A 14,865-nucleotide genomic window follows, 5' to 3' on the forward strand; every position below is an offset into this window, starting at 1 on the left:
CATTCCAACAAATTATTTTGATGATTTAATAAAAAATTATTTTCAGATCTGTTTTTAGCAAAATTTTTAGACCTTTTAACAAAATCGTTCTTTCCGTGTACGTATTTCTCTATCTCTTTCTATTATATATTGTTTAAATGTTAAGAAATATCTATTATTATTATTCTTCATCTCTAAAGTAACTCAGATCTTTTGAAATGAACTTATGTCAGGCGCAAACAAAACACGTAAAAGAAACTCTAAAAGATACGGTCTTTTAATCTCGAGAAAGTCCCGATTTGAGAAAGGTGCGCGCGTTAAATTCGCGCTCCTTGTTTCACGCAATACCTACAAAGCATCGGGTGCGTATCTGGCGCGAACGCGGAAGTGCGCTATATCAAAAGAGAATAGACGGTAGGAAAACGCGAGGCAAAAGTTTTACCTGCGTATGCGCGCGCGCGCGCGCGAACGCGAGCGGCACCCTCTATCTCGGAATAAGTTTAGCGTACGAAACGTTATTTGCACAAGAAGCGGTAAACTCCGAACTCTTCAACGGAAACTTTCGCGGGCAACTTCTCGAGTTGTAAAATCAAGCGGCGTGGCGTGTCCCTCTCCGGCGCGGGTCCTTCGCAGATATCAGAGATTGTGCCCTCCGACCTCGTCCGAGAAGACGTGCCGTGAAACGCATCCCGAGCGGGTGAATCTCATCGAATCGACAAAGTCAGTTGTGTCCTGACCTCGCTGTTTGAACTCGCTCGTGATTCCAATGAAATACAATGAGCTTCTGACGTGATTCTCCCTCTCGGCTGATAGCATAACTAGTACAATCGTGATCACAGATGTAACCGTGGACACAAGGTGAAATAATACAGGAAATTCTACTTTTCTTGTTGAATTCTACTCTTGAACTGTTAATTCTAATTTTGTATAGGTTACATTCACGATTTATTAATTATTTAAACGCATTATAATATTTCAAAATAAAATTACACCTACTAATCTTTCTCCCTCCCTATTTCTATCGTTGCCTTTTTTTCTTTTTATCTATTACGATTATTTGAAAAATTGTACTGCAATAATTTTGGAGAAACTTTAGAATACTGAAGATCTTAATTTTTTAAAGTCTACATAAAGTACCTAATTCTTAATTGCGAAAACTAAAAGCTGACCGCGAAATATGGTCATTTTACAGCTAAAGTTTACACAATCGTTTGAAAGAAAAATACCAATGGGTATACATAGGTATATCGTTCAATAAATGTTAGTTTTCTAAATATAGTGGTTCAACTCGCACGTTCCCCGTTGTTTACAGTATGCCACTAACTACGATTTTTCTTACGTCTTTAGAACCGTGAAATTAAGCCCGAATAATTCTTCTCAGCGCGGTGTAACGGCAGGTACCATTGTACGATTCCTTCATAATTCCGCCAATTTTCCGGATATGACCCTACGGATGGCCATGTGCGTATTATAGCGCGGCCAAGGAACTTCACGCTTTCAACTACGGACAAGCTCCAATAAATATTCTGTTAAGCACGGTATAGCACGGTGTGCAACGCAATAAAAGTTCTTTGAAAGTAGGTTTCGCGCTTCGACCTTAAAACGCTTTAATAGCGTTGGCGTTATAAGAAATTACACTACGCGTTATGTATCAAGGTGATTTAAAAATTTTCCAAATTATTTTACGAATAAATCTGTGTCAAAGAAACTTATAAATATCACGCTCAACATGTATTATTTATTACGCAAGAGACCTGAGATTCTCTCAAGTATTTTAACCGTCGGTGATATAATTCATTAACATTGTTATTCATACTGTATGCTGTGTAAGAAATCATCTACATTCCTATACAATGTACGAGTATTCCCATAGATTAATAACGCATCAGCGCGAATTGGCTTCTTGCACTGGCACGTTGGTTACAAACTAAGATCTAATGGATAATTAATTGAGCAAATATGTTACATCTTTTAAATTTTATGCCAAGATATGTACATATATTACATTAAAGTAAAATAAAAACTTAGACATTTTAATTACCAATTTTGTGTGTATGCACGCGCGCGCGTGTGTGTGTATACACTATTTATTTAATATAAAATTATCTTAATTAATATTGAATATATAAAATTTAAAAATTGAAAGAAATATACATAATTTACAACTAATTTTCACACTTTTATTTTAAGCTAAAGAAAGCGACTGGATAAACTGATTTCAACTGGACAAATAAAATTGAATACAGTTAATATTGACCGACTGTTTACGAAGCAAAAACGGTTCAAGTAAGTAAATTAAAATTACTTGATGCGCGCGACGTAAATTAAAATATAAATTAATTCATATTTAATCGAGCAGTCGCTAGTATAGCAAACGAACAATTGTATCGAAAATGTAATTGTGCAACCTAACCGCATTTATAGAACTTACCTACGCTAAACGTCGCCGTCTGTAAACGCCACTCAATAGTTGAATAATTAATAGTTTAATCTAAGTCCTCGCGCCCCGCGGCACGATTGCGGCAAATATTTGCGTTAAAGCAACCGCATCAACCACGACGTCATGGCTCTTGATTTCGATTTCGATCCAAATCGATCATTAATTATGGGCGAATTAATAGCTAGCGGCATCGAGATGAAGGCACACCATTATTTTCGTCTCGCGTTAATCCACCGAATCCACTCTACTCTACAAACATTCGCTCTCCCCTAATCGCCGAACCATTTGTTCATAAATATTGATACATTTAAACCAAATGAGGCAATTCAAATTTTAATTTCTCGGTGAACGTCTATATTACGTGATATTGTAAAACCGCTTAGTAATTCACTATCATCGCTATCGACGGAATAATCCCTGTTTAATTGAACGGTGCCTAAATATTTTCGGACAGTTAATCTTTTATAAGCAGATTTACTCGAGTGCAATTGAAATATTAATCGGAATAATACATTCGAATAATAAAATACGAAGTACTAAGTGGAAATGTATTTACTTGAATCATAAGAAAGAGAAAGAGGACAAAAATAAAAAATTAATATAAAAAAATTCAAGATAAAAAAAAGTACCATGTATATTGCGAAATTTTATCGATCAAAAAATCTTTCTATTTTTTTTCTATTTGTGCACATATTTACATACACATAATGTATATATTATGAAAATTAAAATTATAAAGAAGAAGACTTCATTCATTCATTTAGAATAACCTAAAAAAAATATCATTCAGAAGCAATTTTAAGCAACTTGAAAGTAGTCAATGCTTTTCTAACGTGCTAAATTTTTAGTCAAGTTCATGCTTAATATAGCAAAAAGACAGAGAATTAAATTATAGCATTGATATTAATGTCAACAATCTACATTATAACAGAAATGATAGTCCTTCGAACATGATATAATCGACAGACTATCTATCAATAGGAAAGCGAAAATCCCCGCTTTCGGAGTACTCGACAAAGAGTACATGTATCTCTCTGATTGATCTACGTTACAATCGGCAAGAAGGAAGAAATCCTATTTTACTCGGTCGGGACTTAAGTTTCTTGTACGACGCAGGGTATGTGCACGTGCGAATGGGCCGATCGATGAACGCAACTCCAGTTTGCCTCTTCATTCATCCCACCTTCGACCACCCACGAACTGCAACACCGGCATTCCCGATGGCGCACACGGGGCCGCCCACATGAAGCGGGAACTTTTACCGGAGAACGAAAGCGACGTAAAGCCCCGGCCAGATTGGTTTACTTCGGAAGGCCACTTCGCTCCGGATTCTCGTTCGACGTGCCGGATCTACAGGATCGAAAATCTCCCGTGTTTCGCTCGCGCGAGGAGGAATCCCTGCTCCTTTCTTTCCGCGCTCCTTCTCGCGCGTCCATCCCAAAGATCCCCTCGTTACCCGGACTTCGTCAAGAGCGCCGGAATTACAACACTTGTGAGGATGGGCGTGACATTGTCTGGAGGGTCACGCTTGGCGCGCTGCCAAGAAATTGTGCATCGCGGGGACGCCGACACGCGAACGCTTCCTTCCAGGTCAAGAAGAATATCTATTTTATAGGTTGGCCAAGTTGGCAGATGACATAAATAATGGAAGCGGGAGTCGCGATTGAACGTGGAATGCATAATAAGTTCAACAACCGCGGCGAGTTGACAACTTAGCGTCTATCGTAAAAAGATCATGAAAAAGGGTATTACGGAATATCACGCTTTGTGCAAAAATAAAAAGAGATTTATGTCTGAGAATCTCTGAGAGTTTAATTACTTTTTTAACCATCACCAGTATATCCACTTCGAAAAAACGCAAAAATATTTATAGTTCTCAATTATAAACTCTCAACTATTTCATTTATATATAATTTAAATTCTATTTAAATTATATATAAATAGTTATTACTTTTCTCGGGTATTTTTACGAATTATTCATTCTATAGGTACTGGATGCTACTATGTGTATTTGATAACACCAAATCGGTACAAAAATCCGTCATTCTCTCACGACAGATCGCGACTATTTGTAACCGTGAAAAGACTTCGTCACAGTTTTGTCAAAATTCACAAGAATGGCGTAATTTTTCGCAATCAAGACCGCGTTGTCGGACGAAAAAACGGACGGATTCAACAACGGACCGGCGAACTCACGGCGAAGGACCGACAACGGTTGAGATACGCGATATCTCAGTATGCGTGGCGGAAAATGTAAAACGCGGCCGCTTTCACGAAATGGAATATTAAGCTCATCTGCGAATGGTCCACTAATTAGCGCAGTGGCGACGTTCTCGAAATGTTTCGTATCCCGCTTGAAACCATATTCACCCACACGCCTCGAGTTTACCGTGACTGCCATTGTCTGTTCAAACAATTCGCCGTGATTAATCCGGAACGTTTCCTGCGAAAACTACGACCCGTCGTTGGACAGACGGCCCAGCCGACCGCCCACGTTTACGCCGTTCGACTGTGGGATTTATGCCAATAAAGTTCCTATAATAACACGGTAAGGGTTGTCGCACGCAAATCGAAAAATTTGGAAAAAGTGATAAAACCAAGGAATATAAAATATATATAGAAGTAATCTTTTTTGAAGATTGGCTTCAAATTGTCAAGAGACTCAAATAGTCTCATGTGAAAGAAAAGATTCTTTCTACACATTGTAACACACATTCGATATTCTTTTTATACATTGTGATCTAAAAAAATTCAACAATTTCTTATTTAAAGAAACTTTTATATACTTGTACCAAGTAAATGTGCTTCGAACCACATAAAAGTTTATTTTAACATTTAATTATGTAAGATCTTTTACGTCTAAAATCTTTTATACTTGTAAGAAGTAAATGTGTTTCTAGCCATATAAAAGTTTCCTTTAACATTTAATTATGTAAGATCTTTTAAGTTTCCCAATGGATAAATTTCAATCTTTCGAAAAAGTGATGTAGAGAGAAGTAATTGAAGATAATTGAAACGCCGAGCGTGAATTTAACTCGACTGATTTAATTATAACAGTAAACAATAACAGTGAAAAACTGCATATGTGTACGAAAAAAGTATTAAACATTTGCAAATATCAGTTTCGTCAGAAAAAAAAATTGTTATATCGATAAACTCGCGCATGTTGTCGGCGACGCGAAAAATGTTATCTTACGGGCAAATCGCGTCGCGCGTCTCTTTTTTACGTGGACACAGACAAGCGGTAGCGGATTCCGATGCGCCTATACGCGAGGAATTAGTTGGCAGTTTTTCCGATCGAATCGATGTCCCAAACGGGTCGTTCTTTATTAACGAAAGGATGAACTGAAGGTGCCGCGCCGGCAGAAAGTTCCGAATATGCATGGCTATGCAATTCGCGCGGTCCCTAGGGACGCAAAAGTTGGCCGGGCAAAAAGCGGCGGAAAAACGGAAGGCAAAAGGACGAGAACAAGCGCAGTAGCGGTAGAAAAGCGGGGAGGAGGAGGGGGAGGGAGAAAAAAAAGAGAGAACGTCGCGCCGTACGAAGAGCGGCCGGCCATCCATTTTCATTCGAAGCGAGCGATGCTCCGAAACTTTCAAAGCGGCCGCAAAGGCAATACGTAATCCGGCTCCGGTGACGCGCGACTCCGCCAATTTCACGTCCCACTATTTTGATCGAGGTTAAGGTTACACCGTTATACTACTCCCGAGTGAGCGATTCGTTTTATTAAATTCTCAGGCTTGCCGGGAGAAAGTTTGCATTTTCCCAGCAACAGCGAACGTGGAAAGCGACTCTAGAAGCATTTTAATTCGCTTTTTGTTCGTACACAGCTGATAACTATCGGAACGCGTACGGAATGCTATTCTTCGCGCTGTACAAGGTGAGCGCCAAAAAGTAATTCAGAAAGAGGAGAGTTGTAATGAAATTTCTTTCAATAAATCGAGTCGCGCGTTTTTCTACTTCGTGTTCAGAATTTTGGGAACCGTCACTCACGGGCGAATCAGAAGAGTAGAAAATATGAGAACGCTTCCTCTGAAAAAATACCTATCCGTTACGTCAAATCAATTTATCTTTCGCAACTACATATCTTCCGTTCATCGTTCGAGGTCAATCAATGCTCTACGCAAACGTAAAAAGTTTAATCTCAGCCCGGAGTCAGTCTAGATTAAACGAATTCGACTTGATTGCAAGTTCAATTAATGGAGGAACGTTTCATCGAAGTTATCTACCGGAACACGTTCATCCAATCATTTGTAACCGTCGAGTTTAAAATTGGATTTATTTCGACATTCGTTAACAGTTCTGGTTGCCTACCGACCATTGCTATCACGATATTTTGCCTTAGGCATACAGGGGTACAAATATCTTTATCAAATTATGAAGCAAACAGCATAATTCCAGTTTGATTTCTAATCACGTAATGGTACAAATGTAATTACTTTATCTAACACACACACTACTATCATTAATTGCTACAAACAATATATGATTAAATTATTGTTAGTAAGAAATTTATTATCTGTGTAAAATCACTCTAATATCGTATACAAATAAACTGTATAGAATAATTTTAAAAGTTTTAAATGAATCTGTCAGACGCCAAACTGATCGACTTCACATTTTGGAAAAATTCTGGAAATTCTTTTTCCCGTGTGATGTATATTTGATCATTTCTCTTACATATAAGGTCAAACTGATTAATAGGAATAAAAATTGGAGAAAATTAGCAAAATTATGAATGAGTTTATATGTCCTATTACAAAATTTTTTAAATTTTGTAATAGGACATATAAACTCATTCATAATTTTGCTAATTTTCTCCAATTTTTTATGGGAAAAAGAATTTCCAGAATTTTTTCAGAAATGGTTACATATTTATGTTATATGTACAGTCACCAAACTAATTGACCGGATAATGCGTTAATATATCGATGATTTCTAAAAATTCAAAATAGAGTAACTTTGTCAAAAATTATCGTAACATAATGATCAAAAAAGCATTTTACAGCTTAAAACCTCTACTTTTGAAATCCATAATTCATTAAATAACTTACTCATTCTTTACAAAGCTGCATCGATGCAAACGGAGATGCACCAAATCTAAAATTTTTTTACTAAATTTGCGAAGTTCCATAGAGTGAAATAAAAATCGCGAAATACAAATGCGACTTACAGCGTTTGAAAGCGTGAATCTTTATCTTTAATTTGCGCACTCAATCAGCTTTGTGCGATTTTTTTTCACCGAGTTATTCAACATCGAAACAAAAAAGGTCATTTTTGCTTCAAAGTTGAATAACTCGGTGAAAAAAAATTGCACAATGCTGATCGAGTGTGCAAATTAAAGGTAAAGATTCACGCTTTCAAACACTGTAAGTCGCATTTGTATGCGATTTTTGTTTCACTCCATGGAACTTTGCAAATTTAGTAAAAAAATTTTGATGCATCTCCATTTGCATCCGTGCAGCTTTGTAAAGAATCAGTAAGTTATTTAATGAATTATGGATTTTAAAAATAGAGACTTTTAGCTGTAAAATGCTTTTTCGATCATTATGTTACGATAATTTTTGACAAAGTTGCTCTATCTTGAATTTTTAGAAATTATCTATATATTAATGCATTGTCCGGTCAATTAGTTTGGTGACTGTATAAAACATGTTTATTATAGTGTTTTTATAAGAGGCTTTTATTGATGATGAAAGATGCTTCCCATGCGTTTTCCCCATCATGATATGTACGAATTTGTTACCACAGAATGCATCATCTGATTACTGATAGCGACAGCAAACGCCGATAACATGAACGGATGCGCCACGTAGGATGTTTTGATGAAATGATTGGGATGACGAGGGCGGATGAAGCGCGTGTTACGAGCGACATACGAACCGACGCGAAACTGGGCGCGGGTAATAATCATTACCTATTGATAAGAGCCGCGGCGTTACCAGATCACCGTTGTTACAAACGTTATGGAGATGAAATTTAATTTGGCCCCCGGTCAACGCGCGCCCCCGTTGCTGTAATATACCGTACCGGATATAATACATGGCCTTGGTCATAGATGCGATACGTTTGTTATTAAATCCTTCCTCTCCCGGCGCAACGCGGTAGCGATGCAATATTCAAATAACAATTTAGAAAGCTTTGTTGCGTACTGATTTAAGTAGGCCGCGTAATCAGAAGCTACTAATGAGGAGTGCTGTATGCCCGACCTGATTAACAGTTAATGCGAGTATGTTAAAGCGGTTGGCGCAAGTGGCGAAGCACAGCTTGCACACGTTTCCATATTTGGTCGGGATAAAATGTGGCATAATCGCACGCGTGCCTCGGGTTTTTAAATCCTTCTCTATCTGAATTTGCGTTCGCAGAAAATCGCAATCTGTATACATTAATTCCTTATTCGTTGAATATATTATAATGTATTGCATAATTTTACATAAACAAAACTGGAATACACATATGGAATAACGTACTTTATATTTATGTGTGATTATAATAAAAAAAATTTTTATATTTAATTATTAGAAATCCTGCTTTAGATTTGTCAAAAACTTTAATTTGTCTAACTTCAAATTGTGTAATGTACACATCGTAATGTCACGGAAAATAAAATAATAATAAAAAATCAATATTTAATTAATGTTTAATTACATTATGACTTTTTCGAGTGTTAAATTATAAATAATATATCTCTTTTTAAATAAGCTCTTTAGATACTAAAATATTTTATCCAATTATTTACTTAATATACTTAGTAAACAAATTGCATATATTTAACAAAACCAATCGTAACAATCATTATTTTTATCAACAATGTTATTACAGTCTACCTTCAGATCCAGATCTATCGTCTTGCCACGTTTCACTTTTCACAGTTCGGCAAACTCACGGTAATTGCAAGAGATATTTTCTAGTTATGATTCTTATTGCGTGTGGTATTATTCTCGATCGAGTGCAATGACTTATGTAGTAGTATTTTTTATTTGTCAACGTCAGTACGACTAATCGAGCGTTTGCGTGCGAATAGACTTGCAAAGATCCTAATTAACCGGCTTCAGATGATCGGATTACAAAACTACATATTATAAATGAATCATTATCTTCCCGCGCACAAGTTCATAAAATTTGAATTTTATAAATATGCACTTTTCGAAGCAATATTGCGAGTCTACGACACAAACTTTTATACGTAACGTTATACCTATTTTACTATGCTGTTATTAAAATATGTTCTTAAAAAATTCGATTATATAACATATTCTTTGTAGTTACGATTAATTAACTCAATCATGTAACATACATATCTTTTTTGTGATTATAATTAACTTGATATTATATTGTCGCTGCTAGATATGTGAATCTAATAAGTAGATCTCCATTAATTTCAAAAATATTTCTCATTGTATGATAGTGATTTTATTGTTCTTTGTTCCCACCTACATATACATACATATATATGTAATCATATTTATACCAGCAAGTTTCTCAGTACAATCCTTGACGATTCGTTATATTGAGCACAAGATTTTGCAACGTGCTAACTCGCTTTCGAAAGATTGCAACGTCCACGCTTGGGATAACGTAAATGTACTCTAGAATAGGTATATCCTCATTATAGCTAATATCGTGTCATCAATTTCACCATCTCTCTTTTTAAATATTGAATAAATCCGTCAAGTTTGTCATCAATCATTAAAATGATCGTTGAAATAAAATTGTAATGTCTAGATTTTAAATAACTTCTTGTGTATCATGCAATAAAATCAAAACTGTGTTAGATTGATAGTAATATTTAATAAAATAATTTTGTGGTATATTGAAATTATTATATAAATATAGAATATACTTTCTTCAAATAAAATATTTAATAAATATTTAATAAATAAATTCGTAACATAATTAAGTATATTATCCAAAATATAATTATAACAAAAATTAAACTAGCCCTCATTTAAGCAAACGTTAATTATTGCGAATATTTTCCACGCAGCACATTAAAAATTGTTCTAAAATTTGTTTACAACCAGAATTAAATAAATACGCATTTAATTACTTCTCTGAGGCCGTGATCGAGAATTTTATCGAATATTTCATCGTGGAAATATATATTTGAGAAATAACATTTCCTCGAACGAGATGTGTAAATACCGATTGACCGGATGAGAATGTACCATCACCGATAATCCATCATGTTTCATCCATTCTGTATACCGTCTATAATTTGTCCGCGCAGACAGGTCTTAACGCCCTCGATCGATCCGAGCCGACGCATCGTCGAAAAAATGCAATACCTACGTAAAGCTCGCGTGTCCGGTTTCCACGATGTCCTCCCTCTTAAGCCCCTCACCGTCGCATATATCGTTGCACGTCTCACGAAGCCCCATAAACTTCGATGGGAATCGAGTTTCTTAATAACCTTTCTGCGCACGAGATTTCAGCCGACCGCCTCGTAAATAAATCAGTGCCGGAGAAAAATACCGGACTCTGCGCTCCGAGAAGAGAGCGCGCGCGCGCGCGCGTGTGCTCCAGCAAAATTCCATTCGCGTACACTTTCATTGAAGCCCGTTCGTAGGAAAGTTTTTCCTACGAGATTCGTGCGACCTTCGTTTTACTTTTATTCTCGTCGCGACAGCAAGCGCGAGCGCGAAGTACTTCCGATAATCGTAATGAAAACTTGACACTCGCGCCGCGCGTCCTTCTCGCAGCCAGCCGGGGAAAATTACGAGGATAATCGTAATGTGAAAACTCGACACTTCTCGCGGCGCGAGCGAATTGCAAGATATTACGTATAATTATTCCTTTTATAGACGTTAGGTGCAATTTCGTCGCGCCAAACAGATTTAAATCTTGACATTGGATGGTTCAGATATCACCCGTTCTTCCTGTTCGTTCATTTAATTCGAAATAATTAATTTTCGCCGTACAACTTTAGTATCACGTTTAGAAAATTTTCGTTAAGAAAAAAATTTTGATAGTTACATAAATAAATTATCACGCAATTCTTACTAAGAGGAAAAAATTATGACATAAATTGAAAGAAAAATAAACTTAAACTGTTCATAACACCAATTTGTACGATTCCCGATTCTTCCGTATTATTAGATTAATCTTAGAGAGGCAGGAAAGAGCAGCCTGTAAACAGCTCGGCTGGACACCAACGACGGACATGCAATTCGCATAATTCCACGTTTCTTTTATTGTCAGACTTTATACAGAATAAAACGGGCGATCGTACGTATACGGAAGAATGAGTTACGTCTTTAGGAGAGCGCAAAATTGGTACGTGATGACGATGGGATCACCAAACAGAAAAGTTCCCCGAATGCTAGTAGGTACGAGGTGCCGTAAGCCACGAGTGGGACGACCGTAAACTTTTACATTCGCATGCAAATTCTCGCTGAAACGGTCCTTAAAACGAATACACTCACATATAAAACCGCACTTCGACTAGGAGCACTTCGATTCGTTCGCCAAAACGTTAGAAACTAGTTAGTTTGTAGTAGAAATAAGTTGTGCACCACAAATGTAAATCCTAACCGTAGGCAGACAAGAGGAAAATTCGATTTATCGACAACTATTCAAAAATTGCTCGTTTAATGCAACATTTATAGAGATTTAGGGATTAACACCGGACATAATGCATATATCGCATGTATAACCGCATTGTTCTGTATTTTTAACACCGCGATAGAATATGTTTACTTTCCATTTTCTCCAAACAAAATATTGAATGTTAACATTTTTTATTTTCGCTTTGAATGATATCTAAACTCGCATGCAGTACATATATGTTAACAATAGAATCGTTAGATCCTGAAGTTGCGCCCATGGGCACAACACTGTGCCATCAAAATATTCTGGTTTTTCACCCAATTTCGTATCGAAATGGAACTATTTTTTAGCGCAAGAAAATAAACGAGTCCCTGGAGAAAAATATATTTTTGACCCGGATTTGTATTTTGAAGTGGCACGAAAATGCTCTTTGCGCACATACTGCGGGTTAATAAAAAAAAGTTAAGAATAAAATAAAATAAAACTCATCACTAAATTTTTAATTTCACGCATCGCAAATTCAGTTTTTATATATAAAAGCTTGATATTGTATATAGGCATATAATAATTATAACAATTCATTCTTTCTTGCTGCGTGAAAATCTTGCAAATTAAAGATTATTGCGTTTTTATTTCCTAGGGCATTTTAACGTCGACTTTCGCAACGAAAATTGTCAAATCTGACCGAGAAGTGAAAAGTCAATCAAGTTACTTCGCGTTCCGCGAATAGAGAATCATCCGTACCCATCAACCGTTCCAATCCTGAAAATTGACTCTATTTTTTCAGCAAAAAAAGGCCGAGAGATGGAAAAGGAAACGGATGGTCGGCTTTTGTCTGCCTATCCATGATTTTTAAAACTTGTATCTGTCGATTGTTTCCCGTCGTGCGAAAAATAGTCCGCGCTCAAAGGACAAAATTAAAATTTACGCAAACCTATTACAGTGCCCAATAAATGACGCAAGATATAAGTCATACGATACAGTATATTCCATCAATCTCGCCGTTCTTTCACAGACTTTTTAATCAAAGCGGAATCAATTTTTCTTTAACTAAAGCTCGACAAGAATTTTTTCATAAAATTTTCAATTTTCAATATTAACTGTTTTTTGTATACTTCCTAATCAAAATATGTTAAAACAAAAATATTACAAAATCAACTAAGAGATTTAATTTTATAGTTGAATTAGAAAGCACACACAAAAGGCTTTTCATTTAGAAACGTTAATTATCAAAACTATTTCTGCTCTAACAAGTTTGTCCAATACTATATAGTATATGTATAAAATGACGTCAGATAATGGAATACCCCATAGATCAATGAACATTCGCGAAACAGTACGATAATTAATATTTGCAACTAATATAATTAATATTCATCGATGATATGATTATTACGATAATTATGAATTATTCATTAAGCATCAAGTATCAACGAAGTTCGTTCTATGCAATATTATGCAATGCAGTCTAAAGAACGCATATTATGGCGAATGATAGAGATTTAATGAGATAAACGATATCCGTAACGGTGGAATGAAAATGATCCTCAAAAGTGCAGCGTACATCGAAAGCGCTTAATAGGAAGTTAAATCATTACATTGCAATTTATCTCGTCCAAATACAATTCCATTTTCCTCGAAATGACAATGCAGACAACCGGTATACGTACGTAAATCGCGTAAACCAATGGCAATAAATGACGGAGGTATATTAATCTTTAAATACATCATTATAAAATTACTATCTTATCTGCAACGATTTCGTGCCTCAAATAGCGACGATGACAAATCTCTATTGCTCATAAATAAAATCAACGTCTTTCAAAATGACACATTAACCCTTTGCAGTTCAAATTGTTTTTCACAAATAAGCCGAGACCAAAGAGATCTCGGTCTCATTTTCATTCAATCCACGAGTCTATAACATGCATGATTCCATAAATTTTTACTATTTGAAAAACTTTATAGTTCTAAAAATATAATTGCCAATTATAATCGTTCAGATTCGAATGCTTAAAGAATCATGCGATCAATCAAGCTGTCACAAAACTTTATCTCGAATTTAGCACTGCAAAGAGTTTAATATAATCTTACAACACGCTGCTCGACATTTCGCGAATTTCGCGTATCTACTGTCAATGCGACGCGAGATCGAGCGGAAAAACAGGAGAGATAGCGGAATGTATTGACGAAACACACACAAATACGCATACACGTTGATTTTAACTCTCTAGAATACCCGAGATTTTACTCAATAAACGTCTCTCGATAATGTCAACAGCTATAAACCGTGAACCGTTGAGCTCGGCTGTCCGTGAAACGCGACGCACGATTCGTGGAAGGTCAACGCGCCGAGACATCCCGCAGCAGCACGTGCTGTTCCGAAAACACGTGTTTCCCCCCTCCCGCCGTCGCGCATGGAAACATTCACCGAAGTCTTCCTTCTATCGGCGGAACGTATGAATGGCGCGTTGAAACACGCCGCGCGAAAATGAGATAATGCATGCGTGCACGCACGTCTTTTAATCGCCACGGTTGGAGTCGGCGTGATTTCACGCCTCGATAAAATTCGTAACTGTACGAGAAGCTCGCGGACCGTAACGAATTCGTAACGGTGAGCTGCGCACCATTTACGTCACTTTAGAGCGTCCACCAGTATTACGATAGTTTGTGTAACGAAGGAAAGCGTCGAGAAATGCGTTTTGAGAGCTGCGCTGTCGTTTAAGCGCGATCAATCCGCGAACGGAGAACAACTACTGCGCAACGTGCGCAGAGAGAGAGAGAGAGAGAGAGAGAGAGAGAGAGAGAGAGAGAGAGAGAGAGAGAGAGAGAGAGAGACGACGACGAGACGACGACGACGACGACGACGACGACGACGACGACGACGACGACGACG

General features: G+C 36.8%; 1 protein-coding gene and 1 long non-coding RNA gene across 2 annotated transcripts in view; one reads left to right on the plus strand and one right to left on the minus strand.

The window, feature by feature from the left end:
- The window catches only part of LOC105449891 (leishmanolysin-like peptidase), a 251,269-nt gene that overhangs the window by 235,853 nt on the left and 551 nt on the right, over nucleotides 1–14,865 (minus strand). The window lies entirely within an intron of this gene.
- On the plus strand, nucleotides 2,137–4,219 carry LOC105449890. The gene is made up of 2 exons (XR_974381.1): nucleotides 2,137–2,265; nucleotides 3,536–4,219. It is a non-coding gene; the product is annotated as an uncharacterized LOC105449890 (long non-coding RNA).

This window comes from Wasmannia auropunctata, unplaced genomic scaffold (genome assembly GCF_000956235.1).
Source record: "Wasmannia auropunctata unplaced genomic scaffold, wasmannia.A_1.0 LD336071.1, whole genome shotgun sequence".
Taxonomy (NCBI): domain Eukaryota; kingdom Metazoa; phylum Arthropoda; class Insecta; order Hymenoptera; family Formicidae; genus Wasmannia; species Wasmannia auropunctata.